Source organism: Pongo abelii, chromosome Y (genome assembly GCF_028885655.2).
Source record: "Pongo abelii isolate AG06213 chromosome Y, NHGRI_mPonAbe1-v2.0_pri, whole genome shotgun sequence".
NCBI classification, from domain to species: Eukaryota; Metazoa; Chordata; class Mammalia; order Primates; family Hominidae; genus Pongo; species Pongo abelii.
In genome coordinates this window covers 8,186,763-8,206,196 of record NC_072009.2, presented here as the reverse complement: position 1 = coordinate 8,206,196, position 19,434 = coordinate 8,186,763, and the positions used below count along the sequence as shown (strand labels likewise).

At 43.7% G+C, this 19,434-nt stretch overlaps 1 pseudogene; it reads right to left on the bottom strand.

The window, feature by feature from the left end:
- Positions 1-6,233: 6,233 nt before the first annotated feature.
- On the bottom strand, positions 6,234-14,999 carry LOC129053349 (surfeit locus protein 6-like; annotated as a pseudogene).
- Positions 15,000-19,434: the final 4,435 nt, after the last annotated feature.

Below are 19,434 nucleotides of genomic sequence, written 5' to 3'. Positions count from 1 at the left end.
CAACTCAAGATGGATCAAAGACTTAAATATAAGACCTGAAACCATAAAAATCCTGGAAGAAACCCTGGGTAATGCCATTCAAGATGTAGGCATGAGCAAAGACTGCATGTCTAAAACATAAAAAGCAATGACAACCAAAGCCAAAATTGAAAAATAAGATCTAATTAAACTAAAGAGCTTTGCACAGCAAAAGGAACAGGCAACCTATAGAACAGGAGAAAAATTTAGCAGTCTATCCATCTGAGAAAGGCTAATACCCAGAATCTACAAAGAACTTAAACAAATTTACCAGAAAAAAACAACCCCATCAAAAAGTGGGCAAAAAACATGAACAGACACTTCTCCAAAGAAGACATTTATGCAGCCAATAGACATATGAAAAAATGCTCAACACTGGTCATTAGAGAAATGCAAACCAAAACCATGGTGAGATACTATCTACACCAGTTAGAATGGTGATTGTTAAAAAGTCAGGAAACAACAGATGCTGGAGAGGATGCGGAAAAAAAGGAACACTTTTACACTGTTTGTGGGAGGTAAATTAGTTCAACCTTTGTGGAAGACAGTGTGGTGATTCCTCCAGGGTTTAGAATTAGAAATACCATTTCACCCAGGAATCCCATTACTGGGTATATACCCAAAGGATTATAAATCATTCCACTATAAAGACACATGCACACGTGGGTTTATTGTGGCACTATTCACAATAGCAAAGACTTGGAACCAACACAAATGTTTATCAATGATAGACTGGATAAAGAAAATGTGGCACATATACACCATGAAATATTATGCAGCCATAAAAAATGATAAATTCATGTCCTTTTCGGGGAAATGGATGAAGGTGGAAACAATTCTTCTCAGCAAACTAACATAAGAACAGAAAACCAAACACTGCATGTTCTCACTCAAAGTGAGAGTTGAACAATGAGAACACATGGACACAGGGAGGGGAACATCCCACACTGGGGCCTGTCAGGAGGAGGGGAGCTAGGGGAGGGATAACATTAGGAAAAATACCTAAGCTAGGTGATGGGTTGACAGGTGCAGCTAGCCACCATGGCACATGTATATCTATGTAACAAAACTGCACATTCTGCACATGTACCCCAGAATTTAAAGTTATATATGTATCCATTTTTATTTGCAATTTGTAATAATTTACTTCAAATCCTTTTTGGAAGGATATGAACAAAATAGTGAAATATTTGAAGTATATGAACAAAATGGTGAAGCCAAAATTTAAGCACAAAAGTCTTACCCTAACCCTAAACCAAACATGGTTTATTTTGGTACTTGTTTTCCAAGATATCATGTTCATGTGACCACACCAAAGCAAAGGCAAACATCAGGAAGAGACTATTTAATTCACAACTTATGGCCACCTACAAGCTTGACATATGTCAGCACCACTTCAGGACACATGGGAGAAGAGAAAATGATCTTTTTCTTTACATCTGAGTTGGAGGTTATAGCCTCAGGGAGGTAATATTTTAAGCCTGATTCCTTTTATGAATTCCCACAGTAAAAACACAGAGCAGCATTCACCACACACTTTATGTCCCCCTTCAAATTGCTGCTAAATTCCCTTTCCCAGGCTGTATAAATTCCTAAATTCCCTTTTTTTCCTACCCATGATACTTGATTTATTACATGCCATGCAGCCAGAGAGATATCTAGCCCTTGATGGAAATCACCTTTATTTGGGTAGTTAATACCCTGAGGACCTCTTTAAAGTGTAAATATATATATTGCCTTAAACTAAAAAAAAATACATATGATATTAAATAATATTATTTTCTTAATCTCGATATACTAGTATTTCAACATCATCAAACCCTTTTATGCACCAGGTGACCTATGGACACACTATACCTAAACTTTCTGTTTGTGAACAAAGACCAGGAATAGTAAATAATCTCCACATCTCATGATTGGTGAAGCCAGAATTTAAGCACGAAAAAAACCTTCTCTAACCCTAACCCTAACAGTAATCAAGCACTGGCCCTTCCAGGATTTGAGTTTTTGTTTGTTTGTGATAAACAGTCTAGCTCTGCTACCCAGGCTGGAGTGCAGTGGTATAATCACAGCTCATGGAAGCCTCATGGCAGTGTTGTAAAACTCAGAGACAGCAGAGAGCTGCAGACCAAAGCACAGCTGAGGATGCCGGAGAACCAGACAGCAGAAACAAGAGTGCGCTTCAGTCAAATTTAGGTGCATCAAAAGGAGAAGGGTGAAACTGACAATTCAAAAGCTTTGGAAAATTGAGTATTTTGTATCAGCTGTATAATAATAAACTTTTCTTCTCCTTTTGATGCAGCCTAAATGTGATCTTGATTTCCATTCTACATCAACAAGAAGAAAATTTTCACTGAGATTCATGTAGATTGAGCTATTATGGCAGAATGAAAATGCAATTCTAGCAGGACTAATTAGTGTTGCTTTGAGGGACAAATTAAATTCTTTTGCCAAATCTATTAACAACTATGTTCTTCTTTTCTTTTTATGTTTTTATTAGTCCCCCTTTTTACTTTCTTTGGCTTCCTTTTGGCTTTATTTCTACTTTCCCAAGTTCAATGCATAGTTCATTGGATTTTTATTTTCTTGATGCCTAATAAATGTTTCTAGTATGCAACTTTTACTCAGAATACTACTTTAGCCATTCCTTAAAGGTTTCTACATGGATTTGTCTTTAATGCCTCTTTCTAATTGATTAAAGTTCTAATTAAAGTTTTGATTTAATTATTAGCCTAAACATTTATTTGGAAGAATGTTATTAAATTCCTAATAGAGAGGGTTTATGTTTTTAATTTTTTGTCTTATGTTGAAAATATGTAATTTTATTGCATTGTGATTAATGAAATTTATTTTTTTTAGAGTGTGGTTAGGGATATGTTGATGGCCTTTTTGCCTTTATGCATGGAAAGGATACAGACAAAAAAGAAAAAAGGTGATGATAACATGCTGAATACCTGTCTTCTATACAATTACTATTTTGTCAGGTGTTTAAAGTAGAATATCTAATATTTTCTATTATTGGTCTTAGCCACTAGAAACACACGATACCACTAAACCTTTCTTCTTACCTAACTTTGGCATAATTTCTTATGCAACAATTCATACAAAATACTCATTAATTCTCCAAAGCTTTTGAATTGTCAGTTTTACCCTTCTCCTTTCGATGCACTAATATCAACCTATATGTGAAGTCTGTCTTTTGATCCAGTTTGCTAATTAATAAATGTTTCATGGAAGTTACTCTTGAGGAAGATTTCTGATAGAAATACCCATGTATATTGGCATTTCAATTTAGAAATTTTCTCATTATGGAAAACCTCTACACTTAGAGGTTCCCAAAAAAAACTTAAAAATAAAACTGCCATTTGATCCAGCAATTCCACCACTGAATATGTCAGGAAGAAAGGAAATAAGTATATTGAAGGACATCTACACATTCATGTTAATCAGCACTATTCACAATAGCCAAAGTATGGAATCTACCTAAATGGCCCTCAATGGAAAAATGAATCAAGAAAATGTGGTATATATTCACAATGGAAGACTAGTGAGTCATAAAAAAATAACAAAATCCTGTCTTTTGCAGAAACATAGATGGAACCGCAGAGCATTAGCTGAAATTAGCCATGAAGAGAAAGACAAACATCACATGCTCTCACCACATGTGGAGCTTACAATTGGATTTCAGCTGGGCTCGGTGGCTCTTGCCTGTAATCCCAGCACTTTGGGAGGCCTAGGTGGGTGGATCATGAGGTCAGTAGATTGAGTCCATCCTGGCTAACATGGTGAAACCCCATCTCTACTAAAATACAAAAAAATCTTAGTCATACGTGGTGGCACGCACCTGTAGACCCAGCTACTCAGGAGGCTAAGGCAAAGAAATCACTTGAAGCCAGGAGGCAGAGGTTGTGGTGAGCCGAGATTGCACTACTGCAGTGCAGCTTGGCAACAGAGTATGACTGTGTCTCAAAACAACAACAACAACAACAAAAAACAAACAAATGGGATTTCATTTCATGGAGCTAGAGAGAGTAGAGTGATGGTTACCAAAGGCTGGTAAGTGTGTGGAAGTTAAGAGGATGAAGAGAAGGTGGTTAATGAGTACAAAAATATTGTTAGAAGGTATAATTATGTTTTAGTATTTTATAGTACAGTAAGAAAATTAAAGTTAACAATAAAATGTACTTCAACATATCTGGAAGAATTGCAGTGTTCCCAACACAAATATGAAAAGCAAAAGTTTAAGGTAATGGATGTCCCAATCACCCTGATTTGATCAGGACTGCACATTGTGTACCTGTATCAAAATACCATATGTACCCCAAATTATGTACAACTATGATATAGCAATATAAAATACAAAAGGAAAGAAGTAAATTTTCAACTTAGTAAGAGTAGTTTAAATCCATCTTCCTCCAATTTCCTTTTTTTCTTGCATTTTCATTATCTTTTAGTCTCAAATATTTCTAACACCCATTAGGAATTCTTTAACTCACAGGTAATTTGTAAGTGTGTTTTAAAAATTCCAAATAAGAAATTTTGAGAATTAGCTCAAAAATTTTTAACTACATTGGGATATGGTCAGATAATGACACTGATACCTTGAAATATCTTAAGACTTCTTTTCTGGACAAAGTAGGTGGTCAATTTCCATCAATTTTCCATATATGCTTGAAAAGACTATATACTCTTTTCAGATACTGTTGTGTCTGTCCCTTATATCACATGACGTTTGAACTTTCACAGTGCCTTTTCATTTCAGTCTACTCTAATAACAGACCAGCTCTCTTTTGGTTACAATCTTTGTCTTCTAACCAGAAAGTTTCGTCAATAGAATTTTATTTACAGCTTTATCAACCATATCACTACAATTCACCTGAGTTTCGTCAACCTGCATTCATTTTAATTGCCTGTAGCTTTGGATATAATCTTCCATCCCACTTTGTATCTTCCATTCGCTTCACTCTCTCTCTAGGTTTTATTCTTTCTTTCTCTTTTCCCTTGGGCCAATGCACGTAGCCCAATTCACAGATGTTGACTCTGGGAAGGTACAGCTCCCTTGCTCCCTCTGAATTCTGAGGTTAAATGCCGCCTCCAGGGGTTGAGGAACAGAAAGGAATGAAACCTCCATAGGCCAAAGTCAAGAGACGGGGGAGAGCCATGGCATTCTGTCCCAGTAGGCACCATGCCTGGACATGCCCACTCGCCACGCCTCAGGGTTGTCCTCCTTTCCGGTGAGCTGTGGACTAACATGGTCTGGCAGCAAGGCCACTCTCTTCAGTCCTGTGGCCCCTGAGAACACAGGCAGGAGGAGAAGAGGCAGTGACCATCGTTCCTCCTTCCTGACTCTGCAGACCTCTGTGAAGCTTTCAAGCCCAGCAGTCTGGCTCATCCTTTCCCTGGGTCTGATGGCCCCAGGCTGCATTTTTAAGGAGATGCTGAAACATTCTCTTTCACATGCGTGATCTGAGCCCTCACTACTCAGCAGAGAACGACTGGGTCCCTTTCACAGGGAGTGACGGAGGTCCGCGGAGATCCTGGAAATAGCCACCATCAAGGACTCAGAGGGTCCCCTGGAGCCTCACAAGATGGAAGATGGCAGCCCCACGTGGAAAAGGCCCAGGCCCAGGCCCGGGCGGGCCAGGCACTCCTGCTAGGCCTCCGAGGTCCAGGTCCTGCGGCAGGATACAGCTCTTGTGGGCCCTCAGCAGGTGCGCTAGATGTCCCCCGGATGTGCACTGGATGTCCCCTGGATGTGTGCTGGATGTCGGCCGGATGTGCGCTGGATGTGGGCCGGATGTGGGCCGGATGTGGGCAGGATGTGGGCCGTCTTCTTCCTGTGCAGGTTCTACTGCCAGCAGGTCCTGGCACTGATGCATCTTGTGTACCATGCCTGAGTTGCGCTTTTCCCACTCGCCTGGCTGCTGGACTCTGTGATTCTCCTTGGGCTTCAGGCCCTCCTGTAGCAGGCAATTATCATCCTGGATCAACGCATCCTCTGTCTTGTACAGGAGCTTGGTCCACTTCATCTTGTCCTACAGCTCCAGCGCCTTCCCATCACCCTGGCCACTCAGCTCATCCAGATGCTTCAGCAGCTGCAGGTAGTTCCTGCCTGTAAGTGGTGTGAGTTTTCTTTCCCTTCACCCTCTGCCTCTTCTTCCTGTGCTGCTCCTTGCTGGCAGACTCCTCTTCGCTCACCTACACCTTGTTGAAGATCAGCCCTGTCGGCACCTGCGGCTTCTTGCCGGCCCCTTCAGAGGTTGGCTTGACTGCCTACAGGGCCTGCGTAGCCTCCTAGCCTTCTTGGCCTTCTATTTTGCCCACAGCTCCTCTTGCTTCCTCTTTTGCCAGTCCCGTTCCCTCTTTCTCCACCGCCTTTACCCCAGGGCAGCAGGGGACAGCTCCTTGGCACTGCCCTGGCCCCAAGCCTCCTGGATCTTCTCATGAAGTCACTGTCACGGAACATCCAGGCCAGAGAGAGACTCAAGTTCTGTGGCCAGGACATCTGTAGGGATCCCTGCAGAGCTGGATGCTGAAACTGCCTCCTTTTTGGCTGCCTTAGGCTTCCTGGTCCAAGAGGCTGCTGGAGACTTGGTGAGAGGTGACAGCATGCTGACAGCCCTTACTTACTCTGGGTGCCTTCTCCACCTTGGGTCCACTCTGGCAGCACTTGAGGAGCTCTTGAGCCCACTGCTGCACTGTGGGAGCCCCTCTCTGGACTGGCCAAGGCTGGGGCCGTCTCCCTCTGCAGGGAGGTGTGGAGGGAGAGGCACAGGTGGGAACCAAGGCTGTGGGAGGCCATAGTGGGGCAGCTGGAGTTCTGGGTGGGCCAGCTTGGCAGGCTGCACTCGGAGAATCTGGCCAGTGCCTCTGCCCAGGCAGTAAGCGGCGGAGCACCCGGGCCAGCAGCTGCAGAGTGTATGCCCATCTCCCAGCACTGCCAGCCTGCCCTTTCAGTGCTGGAATTCTCTGTGGGCCTCAGCCGCCTCCCAGCAGGGCAGGGTTTGAGACCTGCAGCCCACCATGCCTGAGTCTGGATGGGAGGAATGAACAATTCCAGACATGCTGCCTTTAAGAGCTGTAACACCACCAAGGTCTGCAGCTTCACTCCTGAAGTCAGGGAGACCAGGAACCCACCAGAAGGAAGAAACTCTGGTTGCATCTGAACATCTGAAGGCAGAAACTCCAGACACACCATCTTTAAGAACTGTAACACTCACCACAAGTGTCCATGGTTTCATTCTTTAAGTAAGTGAGACCAAGAAATCACCAATTCCAGACACATTTTGGCAACCACAAAGAGACTATCACCAAGTGGTGAGACTATCACCAAGTGGTGAGACCGTCACCTATCACCAAGCGGTGAGACCGTCACCTATCACCAAGCGGTGAGACTATCACCTGTCATCAAGTAGTGAGTACCATCGGACCCCTTTTGCTTGCTATTCTGTCCTATTTTTCCTTAGAATTTGGTAGCTAAATACTGGGAAACTGTCAGCCAGTTAAAAGCAACTACTGAGAGCCGCTGGACTAAAGACATGGGTGTCAGGCTTTCTTGGAAAGAGCTCTCTAACAACCCCTGACTCTTCAGAGTTGGGAGCATTGGTTTGCCTGGAACCAGCTTCCACTTTTCCCGTGCTTCTAGGCTGAGCCCAGGGTCAACAGAGGGGAAAGCCATTCAGCTCTGGGGTCCTGACAACAAGTTGGTTAACCCTGCGGCCATGAGCGGAACTCTCAAAGGCATGTCACCCAAGTGAGACTCACCCATCTATCTAATCTATCCTGACCCTTGCCTCCTGGGTCCTAAAGAAGTTTTGCAGACAAACTTCATCTTGCCTCTCTTCTCCAAGGCTAGTCCTACTTCTAAAAATCACTCCCTGTCTCTGGTGATTTTCTAGTTTCTCCTATAAGAATGACTTCTAGTATAAACTCCAGGACTCTGTTATTTCTTTAGGCACCCTGGCTCACCGATCAGAAAGACATCATTTTTGCCCAAAGCCCCATCATAGGGGGACTATCTGGAATTTTAGGATCCCTCCTCAGGCTAACAGGCCTAACAAAACTATTCCTGAAGCTAGGATATGGGGAGCCTCAGAAATTCTATCCTTACTATTCATACAAGTGAGCACAAAAGGTGTCACTCTTCCAACCCTGGAGATCCCTTCCCTCCGTCAGGTTAAGGCCCTCCACTTCATTTTTGGGGCATTACATCTTTATAGGACAGGAGTAAAGTCCCACTACTAACAGGAGAATGCTTAAGACTCTAACAGGTTTTTGAGAATGCATTGGTAAGGGCCACTTCATCCGACTTTCTTTGTCCTCTTGGTGGTCTAGGAGGACAGGCAGGGTTGCAGGTTTTTAAGAGTGTGTTGGTAAGGGCCACTAAATCTGACCTTCCTCAGTCCTCCTTGTGTTCTGGGAGGAAAACTAGTGTTTCTGCTGCTGCATTGGTGAGCACAACTATTCTGATCAGCAAGTTCCAGGGACCGTTGTGGGTTCTTGGGCAGGGAGAGAAACAAAGCAAATCAAAACCATGGGTGGTTTTGTCTTTCATATGGGAAACCCTCAGGCATCAACAGGCTCACCTTTAAAGTGCATCCTAAGCCGTTGAGACAAATTTAACCCACAAACCCTGAAAAAGGGGTGGCTCATTTTTTTTCTGCACTATGGCCTGGCCCCAATATTCTCTCTGTGATGGGGAAAAATGACCACCTGAGGGAAGAACAAATTACAATACTATCCTGCAGCATGACCTTTTCTGTAAAAGGGAAGGCAACTGGAGTGAAATACCTTATGTCTAAGCTTTCTTTTCATTGAAGGAGAATACAAAACTATGCAAAGCTTGCAATTTACATCCCACAAGAGGATCTCAGCTTACGCCCGTATCCTAGCCTCTCTATAGCTCCCCTTCCTATTAACAATAAGCCTCCTCTAATCTCCCCCACCCAGAAGGAAATAAGCAAAGGAATCTACAAAGGACCACAACCACCCCCCACCCCCAGGCTATCAGTTATGTCCCCTTCAAGCTGTAGGGTGAAGGGAATTTGGCCCAAGCTGGGTACATGTCTCTTTCTCCCTCTATGATTTCAGGCAGATCAAGGCAGACCTGAAGAAGTTTTCAGATGATGCTGATAGGTACATCTGTGTCCTAAAGGGTCTAGGGCAAACCTTTGACCTCACTTGGAGAGATGTCATGCTACTGTTAGATCAAACCCTGAAAATGAAAAGAATGAAAAGAATGAAAAGAAATGCAGCTTTAGCTGCAGCCTGAGAGTTTGGAGATACCTGGTGTCTTACTCAAGTAAATGATAGAATGACAGCTGAAGAAAGGGACAAATTCCCTATTGGTCAGGAAGCCATCCCCAGTATAGATCCCCACTGGGACCTTGACTCAGATCGTAGAGACTGGGGTAGTAAACATCTGTGTTCTAGAAGGACTAAGGAGAATCAGGAAAAAGCCCATGAATTATACAATGATGTCCACCATAGCTCATGGAAAGGAAGAAAATCCTGCCTTCCTCAGACAAATATGGGAGGCCTTAAGAACACATACTCCCCTGTCACCCAAATCACTTGAATGAGGGTCAGTTGATTCTAAAAGATAAATTTATTACCCAATCAGCTGCAAATATCAGGAGAAAGCTCCAAAAGAAAGCCCTGGGCCCTGAAGAAAATCTAGAGGCATTATTAAACCTGGCAACCTTGGTATTCTATAATAGGGACCAAGAGGAACAGGCCCAAAAGGAGAACTGAGATCAGAGAAAGTCTGAAGGCTTAGTCATGGCCCTCAGACAGACAAACCTTGGTGGTTCAGAGAGGACAGAAAATGGAACAGGCCAATCACCTGGTATGGCTTGTTACCAGTGTGATTTGCAAGGACACTTTAAAAAAGATTGTCCAATGAGAAACAAGCTGCCACCAGGTCCATGTTGAGTATTCCAAAGCAGTCACTGGAAGGTGCACTGCCCCAGAGGATGAAGATTCTCTGGGTCAGAAATCCCCAACCAACAACAGGAATGGGGGTGCCTGGGGCAAGCACCAGGTCATGTCATCACCCTCACTGAGCCCCAGGTATGTGTAACCATTGAGGGCCAGGAAACTGACTTCCTGCTGGACACACTGGCATGGCCTTCTCAGTGTTAATCTCCTGTCCTCGATGACTGTCCTCAAGGTCTGTTACCATCTGAGGGCTCCTGGGACAGCACATGACCAGGTATTTCTCCCATCTCCTCAGTTGTATTTGGGAGACTTTACTCTTTTCACATGCCTTTCTTGTTATGCCTGAAAGTCCGACACTCTTATTAAGGAGGGATATATTAGCCAAGGCTGAAGCTATTATCTACATGAATATGGGGAACAAGTTACCCATTTGTTATCCCCTACTTGAGGAGGGAATCAACCCTGAAGTCTGGGCTTTGGAAGGACAATTTGGAAGGGCAAAAAATGCCTGCCCAGTCCAAATCAGGCTCAAAGGCCCCACCACTTTTGCTTATCAAGGCAATATCCCTTAAGGACTGCAGCTCATAAAGGATTATAGGATATTGTTAAACATTTAAAAGCTCAAGGCTTAGTAAGGAAATGCAGCAATCCCTGCAACACCCCAATTCTATGTGTAGAAAAATTGAACAGTCAGTGGAGACTATGACAAACTCTTAGACTCATCAACGAGGCAGTAATTTCTCTATATCAAGTTGTACCCAACCCTATATCCTGCTCTCTCAAATACCAGAGGAAGCAGAATGGTTCATGGTTCTGGACCTCAAGCATACCTTCTTCTGTATTCCCCTGCACTCTGACTCCCAATTTCTCTTTGCCTTTGAGGATACCACAGACCACATGTCCCAAGTTATGTGGACAGTCTTGCCCCAAGGGTTTAGGGATAGCCTTCGCCTGTTTGGTCAGGCACTGGCTCAAGATCTAGGCCAATTTCAAATCCAGGCACTCTGGTCCTTCAGTATGTGGATGATTTATTTTGGCTACCAGTTTGCAAGCCTTGTCCCAGCAGGCTACTCTAGATCTCTTGAACTTTCTAGCTAATCAAGGATAAAAGGTGTCTAGGCTAATGGCCCAGATTTGCCTATAGCAGGTCAAATATCTAGGCTTAATCATAGCCAGAGGGACCAAGGCCCTCAGCAAGGAATGAATACAGCCCATACTGGCTTATCCTCACCCTAAGACGTTAAAACAGTTGCAGGGGTTCCTTGGAATCACTGGCTTTTGCTGACTATGGATCCCAGGGTACAGCAGGTTAGCCATGCCCCTCTATATGCTAATCAAGGAAACTCTGAGGGCAAATGCTCATCTAGTAGAATGGGAACCAGAGGCAGAAACAGTCTTGAAAACCTTAAAGCAGGTCCTAGTACAAGGACAAGCTGTAGCTTTAAGCCTTCCCACAGGACAAAACTTCCCTTTATACATCACAGAGAGAGCAGGGATAGCTCTTGGAGTCCTCCCTTAGGCTCATGGGACAACCCCACAACCAGTGGCATACCTAAGTAAGGAAATTGATGTAGTAGCAAAAGGCTGTCCTCACTGTTTAAGGGTAGTTGTGGTGGCTATCTTAGTGTCAGAGGCTATCAAGATAATACAGGGAAAGGATCTCACTGTCTGGACTACCCATGATGTAAATGTCACAATAGGTGTCAAAGGAAGTTTATGGCTATCAGACAACCGCCTATTTAGATACCAGGCACTACTCCTTGAGGGACCAGTGCTTCAAATGTGCATGACCATAAACCCTGCCACTTTTCTCTCAGAGAATGGGGAACCAATGGAGCATGACTGCTAACAAATTATAGTCCAGACTTATGCTGCCCGAGATGATCTATTAGAACTCCCCTTAGCTAATCCTGATCTTAACCTATATATCAATGGAAGCTCATTTGTGAACAATCAGATATGAAGGGCAGGTTAGCCCATAGCTATTGAGGTAACCATACTTGAAAGTAAGCCTCTTCCCCCAGGGACCAGTGCCCAGGTGGCAAAACTAGTGGCACTTACCAGAGCCTTAGTACTAGAAAGGGGAAAAAGAATAAATGCATATACAGATAGCAAGTATGCTTATCTAATCCTACCTGCCCATACTGCAACATGGAAAGAAAGGGAGTACCTAACCTCTGGGGGAACCCCCATTAAATACAACAAGGAAATTATGGAGTTATTGCACTCAATGCAAAAACCCAAGGAGGTGGAAGTCTTCCACTGCCAAAGCCATGAAAATGGAAAGGAGAGGAGAGAACAGCAGCATAAGTGGCTGCCAGAGACAGGGAAAGATCAGCAAGAAGGAAAGAGAGAAAGAGAAAGACAGAGAAAGAGAGAGGAGAAAACAGACACAGAAAGTCAAAGAGAGAGTCAGAAAGAGAGGAAGAAACAAAGAAGAAGTCAAAGAGAAAGAAAGAGAGATGGAACTAGTAGAGAAAAAAAACACTGTGCCCTATTCCTTTAAAAGTCAGGGTAAAGTTCTGCCTACCCAGCCAAGGTATATTCTTCTTATGTGGAATGTCAACCTATATTTCCCCACTAACTGGACTGGCATCAGCACCTTAGTCTTTAACATTGCCCCAGGAAATCAGACCCTATCAGTACCCCTAAAAGCTCAAGTCCATCAGCGCAGAGCCATAAAACTAGTACCCCTACTTGTAGGGTTAGGAATAGTTACTGCTATACGAACTGGAATAGCCAGTTTATCTACTTCATTATCCTACTACCACACACTCAAAGGATTTTTCAGACAGTTTGCAAGAAATAACTTAATCTATCCTTACTCTACAATCCCAAACAGATTCTTTGGCAGCAGTGACTCTCCAAAACCACTGAGGCCTAGACCTCCTTACTGCTGAGAAAGGAGGACTCTGCACCTTCTTAGGGGAAGAGTGTTGTTTTTACACTAACCAGTCAGGGATAGTGCAAGATGCTGCCTGGTGTTTACAGGAAAAGGCTTCTGAAATCAGACAACGCCTTTCAAATTCTTATACCAACCTCTGGAGTTAAGCAACATGGCTTCTCCCCTTTCTAGGTCCCATGGCAGCCATCTTGCTGTTACTCACCTTTGGACCCTGTATTTTTAACCTCCTTGTTAAATTTATTTACTTTAGAATTGACTCCATCAAGCTACAGATGGTCTTACAAATGGTACCGCAAATGTGTTCAACTAACAACTTCTACTGAGGACCCCAGGACTGACCCAGTGGCACTTCCACTGGCCTAGAGAGCTCCCCTCTGGAGGACACTACAAATGCAGGGCCCCTTCATCACCCCTATCCAGTAGGAAGTACCTAGAGTGGTCGTCGGTCAAATTCCCAACAGCAGTTGGGGTGTCCTGTTTAGAGGGGGTATTGAGAGGTGAAAGCATGCTAGCAGTTCTCACTTGCTCTTGCCGCCTCCTCGGCATTGGCATCCACTCTAGCCATGTTTGAGGAGGCCTTCAGCCCACTGCTGCACTGTGGGAGCCCCTCTCTGGACTGGCCAAGGCCGGAGGTGGCTCCCTCTGCAGGGAGGTGTGGAGGGAGAGGTGTGAGCAGGAACCGAGGCTGTGCATGGCCCTTGTGGGCCAGTGCGAGTTCTGGGTGGGTGCAGACTCAGTGGGCCCTTCACTTGGAGTGGCCAGCCAGTGCCTCTGGCCTTGGGTAGTGAGAGGCTTAGCACCCAGGCCAGAGGCTGTGGAGGGTGTGCCAGGTACCCTAGCACTGCCGGCCCACCCACACCACATTTGAATTATCACCAGGCCTCAGCCACCTCCCCACAGGCAGGGCTTGGGACCTGCAGCCCAGCATGCCTGAGCAACCCCCACAGTGGGCTCCTGTGTGGCCTGAGCCTCTCTGCTGGGCACAGCCCCTGCTCCACAGCACCCTGTCCCATCAACCGCCCAAGGGCTGAAGAGTGCAAGGGCATGATGTGGGACTGGCAGACAGCTCCACCCACGGCCCCAGCATGGGATCCACTAGGTGAAGCCAGCTGGGCTCCTGTGTTGGGTAGGGCCTTGGAGAACTTTTCTGCCTAGCTAAAGGATTGCAAATGCACCAATCAGCACTCTGTGTCTAGCTCAAGGTTTGTAAATGCACCAATAAGCACCCTGTGTCTAGCTCAAGGTTTGTAAAAGCACCAATCAGTGCTCTGTGTCTAGCTAATCTAGTGGGGACTTGGAGAACTTTAACATCTAGCTAGAGGATTGCAAATACACCAATCAGCATTCTGTGTCTAGCCCAGGGATTGTAAGCACACCAGTCAGCACCCTGTCAAAACGGACCAGTCAGCTCTCTGTAAAATGGGCCAATCAGCAGGATGTGGGTGGGGTCAGATAAGGGAATAAAGGCAGGCTGCCTGAGCCAGCAGCGGCAATCTGCTCAGGTCCCCTTCCATGCTTTGGAAGTTTTATTCTTTCACTCTTTGCAATAAATCTTGCTACTGCTTACTCTAGGTCTGTGCCACCTTTATGAGCTGTATCACTCACTCTGAAGGTCTGCAGCTTCACTCACTGTGAAGCCAGCAAGTCCACGAACCCACCGGGAGGGACAAACAACTCTGGATGGGAGGAAAGAACAACTCCAGACACGCTGCCTTTAAGAGCTGTAATACTCACTGCCAAGGTCTGCAGCTTCACTCCTGAAGTCAGTGAGATCATGAACCAACCAGAAGGAACTCCACACACATCTGAACATCTGAAGGCACAAACTCCAGACACACCTTCCTTGAGAACTGTAACACTCACCACTAGAGTCTGCAGCTTCATTCTTGAAGTCAGCAAGACCAAGAACCCACCAATTCTGGACACACTGGGACTAGGCCTTGTGCTCAGCAGCCTTATCTTCTCACTTCTGGAAATTTTATGTGTGTTTTCTTCCTTTTCTTCTTTTGGGGCCCTACAGTTTCTGAGCCTTGAGTTTTGCTAGCCCACGTACCCTCCTGTGGCTCCGGGCTGGCTGGGAGCAGATCTTCCTGGCCAGGCTCTGCAGGTAGGAATCTTTAGCAAGCAGAAATGCCATGGCATCAGTCCAGGCTGCCCCTGACTCGCACTATCCAGCAGTGGGTGTGACCCTCACCACCTCTGCCAGAAATCACTGCATGAGCAGGGGCCACCAGACTGGCATCCAACTGCCAGCCCAAGGGTGATTAGTCAGGCCTGGCTCCACCAATTTCTAAATAGGATACACATTCATAACTTTCTCCACAGCATACATTGTTTTAAGTCTGTAGCTTCTGGAGTGTAAAACACTTGAGCTAAATCATGATGTTACTGAAATGTGAGGGGTTCAGTCTAGGTCTTGCTACTCACCACAAGGAAAGCCAATCACTAAGACAACAAGCATTGCCCCTGGGAAAAGGCTTTAAATCAGGTGCTGCAGTCAACGAGATGGAAGATCAATCAGACTCAAATCCATCTCCCTGACTGATTAAAATCAGGGGTTTATATAGCAGAGAAGAAATGCACTTCTGTGTGAGGAAACAGGAACTCAGGAGGGGTAAGGAAGCAATTGTGATGAATGAGGGGCCTGAAGTCTCCTTGTCTGGATGCTATGATCTGATGATTTTCAGTTCTTTGATACATTTTGAGAGGCCTAGGGTTCCTTTTCTGAAGAAGAAACACAGATAAAACAAAGTAAGTCTCAAGTTTCAAGGCCAGAGCAGTCCATGTCCATGTTTATCCAGGAAAAAAACTGTCTGTGGGACTATAGGGTTGATTTCAGTGGCTGAAAAGCACTCACAAGAAAAGTTCCCTCTATTGCTTCAGGCTCTAATTACATATATGTGTGTGTGTGTGTGTGTGTATATATTTTTGTTTGTTTGTTTGTTTTGAGATGGATTCTCACTCTATCGCCCAGGCTGGAGTGCAGTGACGCAATCTCAGCTCACTGCAAGCTCTGCCTCTTGGGTTCAAGCCATTCTCCTGCCTCAGCTTCCTGACTAGCTGGGACTACAGGCCCCCGCCACCACACCCAGATAATTTTTTGTATTTTTAATAGAGATGGGGTTTCACCATGTTAGCCAGGATGGTCTCAATCTCTTGACCTTGTGATCCACCCACCTCAGCCTCCCAAAGTGCTGGGATTACAGGCGTGAGCCATGGTGCCCGGCCTGTTTTTTCTTATAATACTGCTTACTGCTTCTCTTAAATTCATCTTGACTTCTTTCACAAAAGCATCACTGATTTCCTCTCAAGGGTTATGTCAACAATTCAGGGAGTGCCATTCTTTTTTGTGTGTGCATGTGTTTGTTTTTTGGGGGGTTTGTTTGTTTGTTTTTGTTTTGTTTTGTTTTATGAGACAGAGTCTTGCTCTGTTGCCCAGGCTGGAGTCAGTAGCACAATCCCAGTTCATTGAAACCTCCATCTTCTGGGTTTAGGTGATTCTCTTGCCTCAGCCTCCTGAGTAGCTGGGACTACAGGTGAACAACACCAGGCCCGGATAATTTTTGTATGTTTACAAACATACAAAACCCTGTAGAGACAGGGTTTCACCATATTGGCCAAGCTGGTCTCCAACTTCTGACCTCACGATCTGCCTTGGCCTCCCAAAATGTTGGGATTACAGGAGTGAGCCACCATGTCTGGCCAGTGAGTGCCATTCTGATGAAACATTCTACAGAAATTTAGAAATTTCAAGATTTGAGATATTTTAAGGCAGGTTTTCCTGATAAGTCATCTATTGCTGTATTTTTGAGTCATTCATCAAATGAAAACAATGTGTCCTATAAACATTTTTCAGATTTTTAAGATATAATTTTCATACTTTAAAATGTATACTTTTGGTGTATGTGAAGTTCTGCAATTTTTGACGAACATGTATAGTCACAGGACCACCGTCACAATCAAGATAAAGAACATCTCTGTACTTTCATCCTAACCCTTTGTATTCATATTCTCTCCTAACTCCTAGTCTTGGCATCCCCTGATCTAGGGCTCTTCCTGTAGTTGTGTCTGTTTTGGAATCTTATATACATAGCTGTTTCAGTATATAGATTTTTGCATCTGACATCTTCCTCTTAGCTTTTTATGTTTGCAAATTCTTCAAGGTTTTGTTTGTGTACAGTTTTTTCTTTTTTATTATTGAGTTCTTTTGCACTGTGTGAATGTACCACCATTTGTTTATTTATTCACCAGTTGAGGTGAATTCAAGTGTTAACAAGTCCACTATAAACACTGTGTGAAGATAAATTTCTATTTTACCTGCATAGATAATATTGTAGTTGATAGATAACATCAACTTACAATTTGTGGGACAATTTCCTACATCTACCTGGGTATGCAATGCATGAAAGGAAAGGGACGGTAGAGGAGGAGGGGATGGGGAAGAAGGAAAGAAGAAAACAAGGAAGGAAAGGAGGGAAGGAAAAAGAGAAGTAAAGGAAGGAAGGGAGAAACAAAGGAAGGAAGTAGGAAAAAAGAAAGGAAGGAAAGAAATAAAAGAAAAGAAAGAAGGAAAGAAAGGAAAGAATAGAGGAAGGAAAAAACAAAGAAAGGAAAGAAAAATGAAGGAGGGAGGAAGGAAGAAAATTGGTCAGATATGTGTGTTTAGTTATTACAGAGAAACCGGGACATAGGATGGGAGTTACTAATATTTTACTTGTTTTCTTCCAAATATTTTCAACTTTCTAAAGTATTGGACAGATTGGAAAGTAAAAACATTCTCTAGTGGCAAACTATATTTCTTAATATATGACTGAAAAAGTAATCTCCACTCAATCATATCTTCAGGCATCAGGTATTTAGGTTAAGATACTAATGTATATTAGAGGCAGGAATGATGGCTATAATATCCAGGACTGGATCTAATGAAATGGTTCTATTATAGTTATAAAACTTCTAGTTGTGTGCCTTCATATGTCAATCAATTCCAGTAATTTTCAGATCTTATTACTTTTAGCTTATGGCCTCTCAGAACAAAATCCTTACTCTTTTACTTTACTTCCACTAGTGATTAATTTTCAACCCACAGGATGTAAGAAGTGGTATTTGAACTTCAAGAAATAATCCTTAAAAGGAGGGATTTCTAATTCCTTAGAGAAATTCTTCTTACTGCCAGTGTGATGCAGACCTAATGGCTGGAACTTCAGAAACCACTTTAGACTAAATGGGTAGAAGTTATGTATTGAGGGTAGTGGAGAAACAGATGAAAGTACTCTGGTTTCTTGTTTTATTGAGGTTACCTTTTCACTTGCAGTCAACCCTAATTTATGTACTGCTATAATTTATATACTACCTCACTGCATAATTCTTGAATGGATTTTTATTGCTTTCAGGTAAAGGGTATACTAGAAACATTACAAATTGTCTTCTACTTCTATTTCTGGAAGTATCCCTCAACACACTTCTTTTTGCTCATTCTATGTGTTCTGGCCACACTGAACTTCTTTCACTTCCTGCAATGAAGCTGTGAAATGACTGAGAAGAGGCTACTGTCTTCTATCCCGTGGAGATCAGAGATGCAGTTAAATCTCTTGTATTAGCTAAATAGAAATGCTATTTTTCTTTACCCAAAAAAAGAGGTTTAATTGGATCACAGTTCTGCAGGCTGTAAGGCCGTAGGGGAAGCATGGTGGGTTCTGCTTCCGAGGAGGCCTCAGGAAGCTTACTATCATGGTGGAAAGAAAAGCAGAAGTAATCACATCTTACAGGGACAGAGCAGGAGCAAGAAAGAGAAGGGGAAGATGCCACACACTTTAAAACAAACAGCCCTCACAGCAACTCGTTCATGATCACAAAAACAGCACCAAGGGGATGGTGTGAAAGCATTTAGGACAAACACCTCCATGATCCAGGCACTTCCCACCAGGCCCAAACTCCAACACTGGGAACTAAAATTTTACATGAGATTTGGGCAGAGACACAGATCTAAATCATATCAACCCTGCAATATATATCATGGCCCTGCACACACACATACACACACAAATCAGCCCCAAATAGCAGAAGTCTTGCAGTTCAGAAACACGCCCTTAAAATTTCCTGATAAGAGAAAACAAAACAAAACAAAAAAACTACCACAGTTTACAATTATGTACCTGATGCTATCACACTTTCTGGCATACAGCTAACAACTGAATATTTAAAATACTGAATTGCATTGAAGTTATTTTTGAGGTTCTTTTGGGTAAAAATGTGTATTTTTTTCCCCCAAATTATTGATGAAACTAACAAATGTGCATTGAACTTTTACTACCTGCTGGCACACTCTAACGGTAGACTATTATTATTTAATTACTTCAAGGCAACACCCTGTGGAGAAAAAAAATTCCATCCCCACTTTGTAGATGAAGATATTGAGACCCAGTGAGTTATGTCTCCTGCCATAGGTAAGAGGGACATCTCAGATAAGAACTCAGCCTGCCCAGCCCAGTGCCCAAGGTTCAGCCCTCAACTCCCATAAAGGGCTGCCTGTCTAAAATGCCTATGGGTGCATGCCATACTTGAGATTTTCAAAT